At 45.4% G+C, this 12,139-nt stretch overlaps 1 protein-coding gene across 2 annotated transcripts in view; it reads right to left on the reverse strand.

The window, feature by feature from the left end:
- The window catches only part of LOC107380006 (diablo IAP-binding mitochondrial protein), a 155,634-nt gene that overhangs the window by 66,088 nt on the left and 77,407 nt on the right, over nt 1-12,139 (reverse strand). The gene's annotated exons all lie outside the window — the stretch shown is intronic.

Consider the following 12,139-nt stretch of genomic DNA (forward strand, 5'->3'; position numbering starts at 1 on the left):
TACTGCTGTTTCCTACAGAATCCTGGTGATTGGGTAAAAGGAGTCCAGTAGGGAGCTGTGAAAAAAAGAGTGGCGTGGCGACAGGTCAAAGTTTGAGGCTTAGCCACGCCCACACCTTTCAACTTTTGAAAAATCCGACGGTTGAATTTTTTCCCCTATGTCTTAAGAGTATATAGCAGAAGTTTGAAGGAGATTGGTGAAAAGGGCGACGGAGCATCACTCTCCAAACAACGTGTGCGAAAACCACTAAATCGCGTACTTGGACCAAAATGGCCGACTTCCTGTGCGACTTTGCACTTGGCTCCAAGAGACTTTTTTGTAGGTCCTGAGACACCACATTAGTGTACCAAATTTCGCAATCCTCAGTCAAAGCTTGGCTTGGGGCTATTAGTTTAAATGGACCTAGGGGGCGCTATTTAAGAGAATAGGCCACGCCCACAAACTTCAGCTGTCTACTTCTCTTGGGGGTCAGACTAGGATCACTCACCAGAAGTGTCGGAGCGATATCACGATAACTGAAGAAATGAGAGGCAAACGTATTTCCATGGCGTGATGGCGATTTTCGCCATGCTCCCAAAGCCCCGCCTTTTTTCAAAACCTGCCAGTACTGGAGACCAAGTAACCTCAAGTTGTCTACTGCTGTTTCCCACAGAATCCTGGTGATTGGGTAAAAGGAGTCCAGTAGGGAGCTGTGAAAAAAAGAGTGGCGTGGCGGCAGGTCAAAGTTTGAGGCTTAGCCACGCCCACACCTTTCAACTTTTGAAAAATCCGACGGTTGAATTTTTTTCCCTATGTCTTACGAGTACATAGCAGAAGTTTGAAGGAGAATGGTGAAAAGGGCGACGGAGCATCACTCTCCAAACAACGTGTGCGAAAACCACTAAATCGCGTACTTGGACCAAAATGGCCGACTTCCTGTGCGACTTTGCACTTGGCTCCAAGAGACTTTTTTGTAGGTCCTGAGACAGCACATTAGTGTACCATATTTCGTAATCCTCAGTCAAAGCATGGCTTGGGGCTGACAGTTTTAATGGTCCTAGGGGGCGCTATTTCAGAAAATAGGCCACGCCCACCGGATGTTCACATCAGATCTTTTGATGGGCCGGACTAGGATCACTCACAAGAAGTTTCGTGACGATATCTTTGGAAATGACGAAATGGGAGGCAAACGTAAGGCCAAGGCGGTACGCCTGAATTCGCCGCGCCGCCACAGCCCCGCCCTCTGCCGAAAACTCCCATAAAGTGACGCCAAGCAACCCCCACTTGTCTTGAGTTACCAGCTACAAATTTGTGGTGATTAAGTGAAATGGGGCAATTTGGGACCTTTCACAGTAAAACTTGATCTTTTTGGTCCTGAGGGGGCGGGGCTTGTGTGATGTCATCATCCGACCATTCAATTTACTTTGTGGGTGGATGACGAATGACCACAGAAAGTTTGGTAACTCTATTCCATTCAGTTATGAAGTTATAGCAATTTAAATATTTTTGGCGAGTAGTCAAACTTCGAGGCCTGGCTCCGCCCCTTCAACATATACGAAAACTCAGAATCCTTATCTCATTTTGTTCGCCCATCCCTTCTGAGCAATTTTACACAATTTTTGAGACGATCGTGCGAAAAATGATCGAGCAATCCAATCAGAAACGGACCCTAAAAACGGCAAAAACGGCAAAAAATCGCCATTTCAACCCAAAATGGCCGACTTCCTGTTTGATATTGACCATGGTTGCAAGAGACTTTTCTGTGCGGACTGTTGAGTACTACAAGTGTACCAAATTTCATAACTGTACGATAAACTAAGCTTTATGGAGAGGGTTTTTTTTCACTTTGTAGGGGGCGCTGTTCAGCCATTTTCTTTGCGATTTTTTCGGGACCTTTAAAATATCAAATTTTTCACCAGGCCTGACAAGTGTGCAAAATATTGTGAGTTTTGGGGTATGTTAAGGTCCCCAAAAAGCTGTTCAAAGGGGGCACGGAATAACAAAAAATAATAATAATCAGAGCAAAAACAAGAGGCCTTCGCAGCGCTTTCGCTGCTCGGGCCTAATTAAAGCTGCAAGCAGCGTCGTTCGGCCCTCGCAGCTCCGCGCCGCTCCGGTCTGCCGTCGCACCAGTGCACGTCTGACAGAACAGAAACGTCAACCACCCCGACACCAGAAACCGCGAATGGCCTCCTAGTCTGCACCTCACCCTGACTCAGCATCCCCTCTGAGCTCACCATTAAATTGAATATTAAGATTACGGCGTTACGCCAGAATTCGCCATGGCATCAAAGCCCCTCCCTTTCTGGAAAGCTATCAGATCTGAATGGTCATTACAGCATCATGAAGACAGTGCATGACCTTAGGGTCATGTTGACTAAATTAGAGGGGACAAATATGGGCATTTCAGCATAAAAAATAAATTCCTGTAGTCAGGGGGCGGGGCTTAGGTGATGTCAGCTGTCCACATTGTCATTGTTTACAGATATGGTCAATGATCACACAGACAAAGTTCGAAAAAGATCTGATCATGCACATGGGAGTTATTAAGTCAAGTAAAGTAATGGCGAAAGGTCAACGTTTGAGGCTTAGCCACGCCCACACCTTTCAACTTTTGAAAAATCCGACGGTTGAATTTTTTCCCCTATGTCTTAAGAGTGTATTGCAGAAGTTTGAAGGTGATTGGTGAAAAGGGCGACGGAGCATCACTCTCCAAACAATGTGTGCGAAAACCACTAAATCACGTACTTGCACCAAAATGGCCGACTTCCTGTGCGACTTTACGCTTGGCTCCAAGAGACTTTTTTGTAGGTCCTGAGACCCCACATTAGTGTACCAAATTTCGTAATCCTCAGTCAAAGCATGGCTTGGGGCTGAAAGTTTTAATGGCTCTAGGGGGCGCTATTTAAGAATATAGGCCACGCCCACAAACTTCAGCTGTCTATTTCTCTTGGAGCTCAGACTAGGATCACTCACCAGAAGTTTCGTAGCAATATCACGATAACTGAAGAAATGAGACAAACGTATTTCCATGGCGTGATGGCGATTTTCGCCATGGTCCCAAAGCCCCGCCTTTTTTCAAAACCTGCCAGTACTGGAGACCAAGTAACCTCAACTTGTCTACTGCTGTTTGCCACAGAATCCTGGTGATTGGGTAAAAGGAGTCCAGTAGGGAGCTGTGAAAAAAAGAGTAGCGTGGCGACAGGTCAAAGTTTGAGGCTTAGCCACGCCCACACCTTTCAACTTTTGAAAAATCCGACGGTTAAATTTTTTCCCCTATGTCTTAAGGGTATATAGCAGAAGTTTGAAGGAGATTGGTGAAAAGGGCGACGGAGCATCACTCTCCAAACAACGTGTGCGAAAACCACTAAATCGCGTACTTGATCCAAAATGGCCGACTTCCTGTGCGACTTTGAACTTGACTCCAAGAGACTTTTTTGTAGGTCCTGAGACACCACATTAGTGTACCAAATTTCGTAATCCTCAGTCAAAGCATGGCTTGGGGCTAATAGTTTAAATGGTCCTAGGGGGCGCTATTTCAAAACATAGGCCACGCCCACAAAATTCAGCTGTCTATTTCTCTTGGAGCTCAGACTAGGATCACTCACCAGAAGTTTCGTAGCAATATCACGATAACTGAAGAAATGAGAGACAAACGTATTTCCATGGCGTGATGGCGATTTTCGCCATGGTCCCAAAGCCCCGCCTTTTTTCAAAACCTGCCAGTACTGGAGACCAAGTAACCTCAACTTGTCTACTGCTGTTTGCCACAGAATCCTGGTGATTGGGTAAAAGGAGTCCAGTAGGGAGCTGTGAAAAAAAGAGTAGCGTGGCGACAGGTCAAAGTTTGAGGCTTAGCCACGCCCACACCTTTCAACTTTTGAAAAATCCGACGGTTGAATTTTTTCCCCTATGTCTTAAGGGTATATAGCAGAAGTTTGAAGGAGATTGGTGAAAAGGGCGACGGAGCATCACTCTCCAAACAACGTGTGCGAAAACCACTAAATCGCGTACTTGATCCAAAATGGCCGACTTCCTGTGCGACTTTGAACTTGACTCCAAGAGACTTTTTTGTAGGTCCTGAGACACCACATTAGTGTACCAAATTTCGTAATCCTCAGTCAAAGCATGGCTTGGGGCTAATAGTTTTAATGGTCCTAGGGGGCGCTATTTCAGAAAATAGGCCACGCCCACCAGATGTTCACATCAGATCTTTTGGGGGGCCGGACTAGGATCACTCACAAGAAGTTTCGTGACGATATCTTTGGAAATGACGAAATGGGAGGCAAACGTAAGGCCAAGGCGGTACGCCTGAATTCGCCGCGCCACCACAGCCCCGCCCTCTGCCGAAAACTCCCATACAGTGACGCCAAGCAACCCCCACTTGTCTTGAGTTACCAGCTACAAATTTGTGGTGATTAAGTGAAATGGGGCAATTTGGGACCTTTCACAGTAAAACTTGATCTTTTTGGTCCTGAGGGGGCGGGGCTTGTGTGATGTCATCATCCGACCTTTCAATTTACTTTGTGGGTGGATGACGAATGACCACAGAAAGTTTGGTAACTCTATTCCATTCAGTTATGAAGTTATAGCAATTTAAATATTTTTGGCGAGTAGTCAAACTTCGAGGCCTGGCTCCGCCCCTTCAACATATACGAAAACTCAGAATCCTTATCTCATTTTGTTCGCCCATCCCTTCTGAGCAATTTTACACAATTTTTGAGACGATCGTGCGAAAAATGATCGAGCAATCCAATCAGAAACGGACCCTAAAAACGGCAAAAACGGCAAAAAATCGCCATTTCAACCCAAAATGGCCGACTTCCTGTTTGATATTGACCATGGTTGCAAGAGACTTTTCTGTGCGGACTGTTGAGTACTACAAGTGTACCAAATTTCATAACTGTACGATAAACTAAGCTTTATGGAGAGGGGTTTTTTTCACTTTGTAGGGGGCGCTGTTCAGCCATTTTCTTTGCGATTTTTTGGGACCTTTAAAATATCAAATTTTTCACCAGGCCTGACAAGTGTGCAAAATATTGTGAGTTTTGGGGTATGTTAAGGTCCCCAAAAAGCTGTTCAAAGGGGGCACGGAATAACAAAAAATAATTAAAGCTGCAAGCAGCGTCGTTCGGCCCTCGCAGCTCCGCGCCGCTCCGGTCTGCCGTCGCACCAGTGCACGTCTGACAGAACAGAAACGTCAACCACCCCGACACCAGAAACCGCGAATGGCCTCCTAGTCTGCACCTCACCCTGACTCAGCATCCCCTCTGAGCTCACCATTAAATTGAATATTAAGATTACGGCGTTACGCCAGAATTCGCCATGGCATCAAAGCCCCTCCCTTTCTGGAAAGCTATCAGATCTGAATGGTCATTACAGCATCATGAAGACAGTGCATGACCTTAGGGTCATGTTGACTAAATTAGAGGGGACAAATATGGGCATTTCAGCATAAAAAATAAATTCCTGTAGTCAGGGGGCGGGGCTTAGGTGATGTCAGCTGTCCACATTGTCATTGTTTACAGATATGGTCAATGATCACACAGACAAAGTTCGAAAAAGATCTGATCATGCACATGGGAGTTATTAAGTCAAGTAAAGTAATGGCGAAAGGTCAACGTTTGAGGCTTAGCCACGCCCACACCTTTCAACTTTTGAAAAATCCGACGGTTGAATTTTTTCCCCTATGTCTTAAGAGTGTATTGCAGAAGTTTGAAGGTGATTGGTGAAAAGGGCGACGGAGCATCACTCTCCAAACAATGTGTGCGAAAACCACTAAATCACGTACTTGCACCAAAATGGCCGACTTCCTGTGCGACTTTACGCTTGGCTCCAAGAGACTTTTTTGTAGGTCCTGAGACCCCACATTAGTGTACCAAATTTCGTAATCCTCAGTCAAAGAATGGCTTGGGGCTGAAAGTTTTAATGGCTCTAGGGGGCGCTATTTAAGAATATAGGCCACGCCCACAAACTTCAGCTGTCTATTTCTCTTGGAGCTCAGACTAGGATCACTCACCAGAAGTTTCGTAGCAATATCACGATAACTGAAGAAATGAGACAAACGTATTTCCTTGGCGTGATGGCGATTTTCGCCATGGTCCCAAAGCCCCGCCTTTTTTCAAAACCTGCCAGTACTGGAGACCAAGTAACCTCAACTTGTCTACTGCTGTTTGCCACAGAATCCTGGTGATTGGGTAAAAGGAGTCCAGTAGGGAGCTGTGAAAAAAAGAGTAGCGTGGCGACAGGTCAAAGTTTGAGGCTTAGCCACGCCCACACCTTTCAACTTTTGAAAAATCCGACGGTTAAATTTTTTCCCCTATGTCTTAAGGGTATATAGCAGAAGTTTGAAGGAGATTGGTGAAAAGGGCGACGGAGCATCACTCTCCAAACAACGTGTGCGAAAACCACTAAATCGCGTACTTGATCCAAAATGGCCGACTTCCTGTGCGACTTTGAACTTGACTCCAAGAGACTTTTTTGTAGGTCCTGAGACACCACATTAGTGTACCAAATTTCGTAATCCTCAGTCAAAGCATGGCTTGGGGCTAATAGTTTAAATGGTCCTAGGGGGCGCTATTTCAAAACATAGGCCACGCCCACAAAATTCAGCTGTCTATTTCTCTTGGAGCTCAGACTAGGATCACTCACCAGAAGTTTCGTAGCAATATCACGATAACTGAAGAAATGAGAGACAAACGTATTTCCATGGCGTGATGGCGATTTTCGCCATGGTCCCAAAGCCCCGCCTTTTTTCAAAACCTGCCAGTACTGGAGACCAAGTAACCTCAACTTGTCTACTGCTGTTTGCCACAGAATCCTGGTGATTGGGTAAAAGGAGTCCAGTAGGGAGCTGTGAAAAAAAGAGTAGCGTGGCGACAGGTCAAAGTTTGAGGCTTAGCCACGCCCACACCTTTCAACTTTTGAAAAATCCGACGGTTGAATTTTTTCCCCTATGTCTTAAGGGTATATAGCAGAAGTTTGAAGGAGATTGGTGAAAAGGGCGACGGAGCATCACTCTCCAAACAACGTGTGCGAAAACCACTAAATCGCGTACTTGATCCAAAATGGCCGACTTCCTGTGCGACTTTGAACTTGACTCCAAGAGACTTTTTTGTAGGTCCTGAGACACCACATTAGTGTACCAAATTTCGTAATCCTCAGTCAAAGCATGGCTTGGGGCTAATAGTTTTAATGGTCCTAGGGGGCGCTATTTCAGAAAATAGGCCACGCCCACCAGATGTTCACATCAGATCTTTTGGGGGGCCGGACTAGGATCACTCACAAGAAGTTTCGTGACGATATCTTTGGAAATGACGAAATGGGAGGCAAACGTAAGGCCAAGGCGGTACGCCTGAATTCGCCGCGCCACCACAGCCCCGCCCTCTGCCGAAAACTCCCATAAAGTGACGCCAAGCAACCCCCACTTGTCTTGAGTTACCAGCTACAAATTTGTGGTGATTAAGTGAAATGGGGCAATTTGGGACCTTTCACAGTAAAACTTGATCTTTTTGGTCCTGAGGGGGCGGGGCTTGTGTGATGTCATCATCCGACCTTTCAATTTACTTTGTGGGTGGATGACGAATGACCACAGAAAGTTTGGTAACTCTATTCCATTCAGTTATGAAGTTATAGCAATTTAAATATTTTTGGCGAGTAGTCAAACTTCGAGGCCTGGCTCCGCCCCTTCAACATATACGAAAACTCAGAATCCTTATCTCATTTTGTTCGCCCATCCCTTCTGAGCAATTTTACACAATTTTTGAGACGATCGTGCGAAAAATGATCGAGCAATCCAATCAGAAACGGACCCTAAAAACGGCAAAAACGGCAAAAAATCGCCATTTCAACCCAAAATGGCCGACTTCCTGTTTGATATTGACCATGGTTGCAAGAGACTTTTCTGTGCGGACTGTTGAGTACTACAAGTGTACCAAATTTCATAACTGTACGATAAACTAAGCTTTATGGAGAGGGGTTTTTTTCACTTTGTAGGGGGCGCTGTTCAGCCATTTTCTTTGCGATTTTTTTGGGACCTTTAAAATATCAAATTTTTCACCAGGCCTGACAAGTGTGCAAAATATTGTGAGTTTTGGGGTATGTTAAGGTCCCCAAAAAGCTGTTCAAAGGGGGCACGGAATAACAAAAAATAATAATAATCAGAGCAAAAACAAGAGGCCTTCGCAGCGCTTTCGCTGCTCGGGCCTAATAATAATCAGAGCAAAAACAAGAGGCCTTCGCAGCGCTTTCGCTGCTCGGGCCTAATAATAAACGGAGCAGATACAATAGGCCTTCGCAGCGCTTCGCTGCTCGGGCCTAATTAAAGCTGCAAGCAGCGTCGTTCGGCCCTCGCAGTGAAGCTGCTCGCCCTCTGTCCGCACCCCCTCCGCTCCATCCCCGACGCTCTCCAAACCCAGCTCCGCGCCGCTCCGTTCTGGCCGGCAGCCGGGGGCACCAGGGCACGTCTGGCACAACAGAAACATCAACCACCCCGACACCAGAAACCGTGAACGGCCTCCTCGTCCACACCTCACCCTGACTCAGCATCCCCTTTGAGCCCAGCATTACACGTCTCACCACTAGGAGATACTCTATCTTTACCACACTGGTGATGTGATGTTCAGTCTTGGGCAAATCGGAAGCTGTTTGTGGAAGTTACAGTCAAATGTAAGGTCACAGCGTCACGCCAGAATTTGCCATGGCATCAAAGCCCCTCCCTTTCTGAAAAGCTAGCAGATCTGAATGGTCATTACAACATCATGAAGACAGTGCATGACCTTAGTGTCATGTTGACTAAATTAGAGGGGACAAATATGGGCAGTTCACCATAAAACAGTAGACTTCCTGTAGTCAGGGGGCGGGGCTTAGGTGAAGTCAGCTGTCCACATTGTCGCTGTCTTCAGATGTAGTCAGTGATCACACAGACAAAGTTTGAATTTGATCTGATCATGCACATGGAAGTGATTAAGTCAAGTAACGTAATGGCGACTGGTCAATGTTTGAGGCTTAGCCACGCCCACACCTTTATACTTATTTAAAATCCGACGGTTGAATTTTTTCCTCTATGTCTTAAGAGTATATAGCAGGAGTTTGAAGGTGATCAGTGGAAAGGACGACGAGACGTCATTCTCCTAATAAGGTGTGCGAAAACCGAGTAAAGAAAATCGAGTACTTGGACCAAAATGGCTGACCTCCTGTGCGACATTGCGCTTGGCTCCAAGAGACTTTTTTGTAGGTCCTGAGACACTACATTAGTGTGCCAAATTTCGTGATCCTCAGTCCAAGCATGGCTTGGGGCTGACAGTTTTAATGGTCCTAGGGGGCGCTATTTCAGAAAATAGGCCACGCCCACAAACTTCAGCTGTCCAATTCTATTAGGGGTCAGATTAGGATCACTCATCAGAAATTGTGTGGCGATGTCACAATGATTGAAGAAATAAGAGACAAACGTATTTCCATGGCTTGATGGTGAAATTCGCCATGCTCCCAAAGCCCCGCCTTTATTCGAAACCTGCCAGTGCTATAGACCAAGTGACCTCAACTTGTCTGCTGCTATTTGCCAGTGATTGCTGGTGATTGGTTAAAAGGAGTCCAATAGGGAGCTGTGAAAAAAAGAGTGGCGTGGCGACAGATCAAAGTTTGAGGCTTAGCCACGCCCACACCTTTATACTTATTTAAAATCCGACGGTTGAATTTTTTCATCTATGTCTTAAGAGTGTATAAAAGATGTTTGGAGGTGATTGGTGAAAAGGGTGTTGGTGCAACACTCTCCAAACAATGTGTGCGAAAACCACTAAATCGAGTACTTGGACCGAAATGGCCGACTTCCTGTGCGACTTTGCACTTGGCTCCAAGAGACTTTTTTGTAGGTCCTGAGACACCACATTAGTGTACCAAATTTCGTACTCCTCAGTCAAAGCATGGCTTGGGGCTGACAGTTTTAATGGTCCTAGGGGGCGCTATTTCAGAAAATAGGCCACACCCACCAGATGTTGACATCTGATTCTTTTGGGGGCCGGACTAAGATCACTCCCAAGAGGTGTCGTGGCGATATCTCTAGAAATGACGAAATGGGAGGCAAACATATGTCCACGTCGGTACGCCTGACTTCGCCGCACCGCCACAGCCCCGCCTTCTGCTTAAAACTCTCATAAAGTGACGCCAAGCAACCCCAACTTGTCTTCAGTTACCTGCTACAAATCTGAGATGATTATTTGAAAGGGCGAATTTTGGAAAATTTCCCAGTAAAACTTGACCTTTTAAGTCCTGAGGGGGCGGGGCTTATGTGACATCACCAATCGACCATTCATTTGTCTTCGGGGGGCGATGACGATTGTCCTTAGAAATTGTTTTAACTGTAATTCTTTCATTTATGAAATTATAGCAATTTGAATTTTTTTGGCGAGTGCTCGAACTTTGAGGTCTGGCCCCGCCCCTTCAGTATTTACGAAAAGTCAATTTTATTTTCTCATTTGAATCGTCCATCGCTTCTGTTCGATAGTACACTATTTTTGAGACAATCGTGCGAAAATTGACCAAACTGTTCAACCAAATGTAGACCCTAGAAATGGCCAAAACGGCTAAAAATCTCCATTTCAACCCAAAATGGCCGACTTCCTGTTTGATATTGACCATGGTTGCAAGAGACTTTTCTGTGCGGACTGTTGAGTACTACAAGTAAACCAAATTTCATAACTGTACGATAAACTAAGCTTTATGGAGAGGGGTATTTTTCACTTTCTAGAGGGCGCTGTTCAGCCACTTTTTTATGAACTTTCACATCGCCAGTGAAATACGTAAATTTCACGCACTTTCTATATTGGGCCAGAATTTGGTGACTTTTTGGATATGCTAAGACCCCCTAAAGGCCACCCAAAGACGCGGAAGAAAAAAAAAAATAATAATAATAATAAATTAAAGCTGCAAGCAGCGTCGTTCGGCCCTCGCAGCGAAGCTGCTCGCCCTCCGTCCGCATCCCCTCCGCTTCATCACGACTCTCTCCAAACCCAGCTCCGCACCGCTTCGTCCTGGCCGGTAGCCAAGGGCATGTCTGTGGAACAGAAACGTTGACCACCTCGACACCAGAAACCGCCAACGGTCACCTCGTCCGCACCTCACCCTGACTCAGCATCCCCTCTGAGGCCACCATTATATTACACGTCTCACCACTAGGGCATACTCAGAGTATCCCTTATCACAGGTGTGGAGGTACATGCAACATGTGTGACAAAGGCGCAGCAATCAATTTCTAACTCTTTTACAGAAGATCATTTTGCTGTTCACATGACGTTTCTTCTTAAATTGAAGGCAGACCTACAAGCTTTTCTTCAAGGCTGGAACAACTATCCTCTTAGAACAGAAGGAAACCAAACTCCTGAGCAGCTATGGTACACAGGAATGATGTGTCACCCGACCCAGCAGCCAGAGTAAGTTGAGGTGCATTTCTTTTTAATTCATTCAAAATAAAAAGGAATGAGTCCTAAGTGAACAGCATCAAATGTGAAACAAATTAAAGTATTTGGAATTAATGTTAAAGTTCATTTGCTTAAATGGATCAGCTGGTAAAATAGCTTGAAAAGTTTGGTTATCCACATGAGGTTTAAACAAGTCAATATTGGCTAATAACTGTGATGCAATAAGGGAATGATAATAATTGTGGTGTTTAAATTTGTTTGGTCCAATTATCAGGATATTCAAGAGCCGGACAATGACTGGGATGTGGCAGCTGAATATGGAGTAGTTGCGGACGTTGTGATTGTGATTCCAGAATTTGACAGTCTACTGAAAGAACAGCAGGTAGCAGCGCTTCAGTTGCTGATTGATGAAAATATTGGACATACGAACACTACAAACTTGGGGTTGTATGAACTAGTCGATTTCACTGCTCTGTAGTGACTTTTCATGTTTGTCATCGAGTAGTCTCTTCCTAAAGACAGCAGGTGACAAGCCCCTGCTCATCGGGAGGTACCGCGCTGTGCCAGAGTGTCGGTATTGACACCCGCGGTAAAACGGACATTGAACCAACATAAACTCCTCAAAACTTTTAAATAAAATGCCTGTGAGACCCTTTGATGTGGACATCATTTTTACAGTACAGAAGCTCTTCCTTTTGTATTTTTTGTGTCCCTGAGTCACCTGTCCACAGATCATGCACACAGGG

This window comes from Nothobranchius furzeri, chromosome 13 (genome assembly GCF_043380555.1).
Source record: "Nothobranchius furzeri strain GRZ-AD chromosome 13, NfurGRZ-RIMD1, whole genome shotgun sequence".
NCBI classification, from domain to species: Eukaryota; Metazoa; Chordata; class Actinopteri; order Cyprinodontiformes; family Nothobranchiidae; genus Nothobranchius; species Nothobranchius furzeri.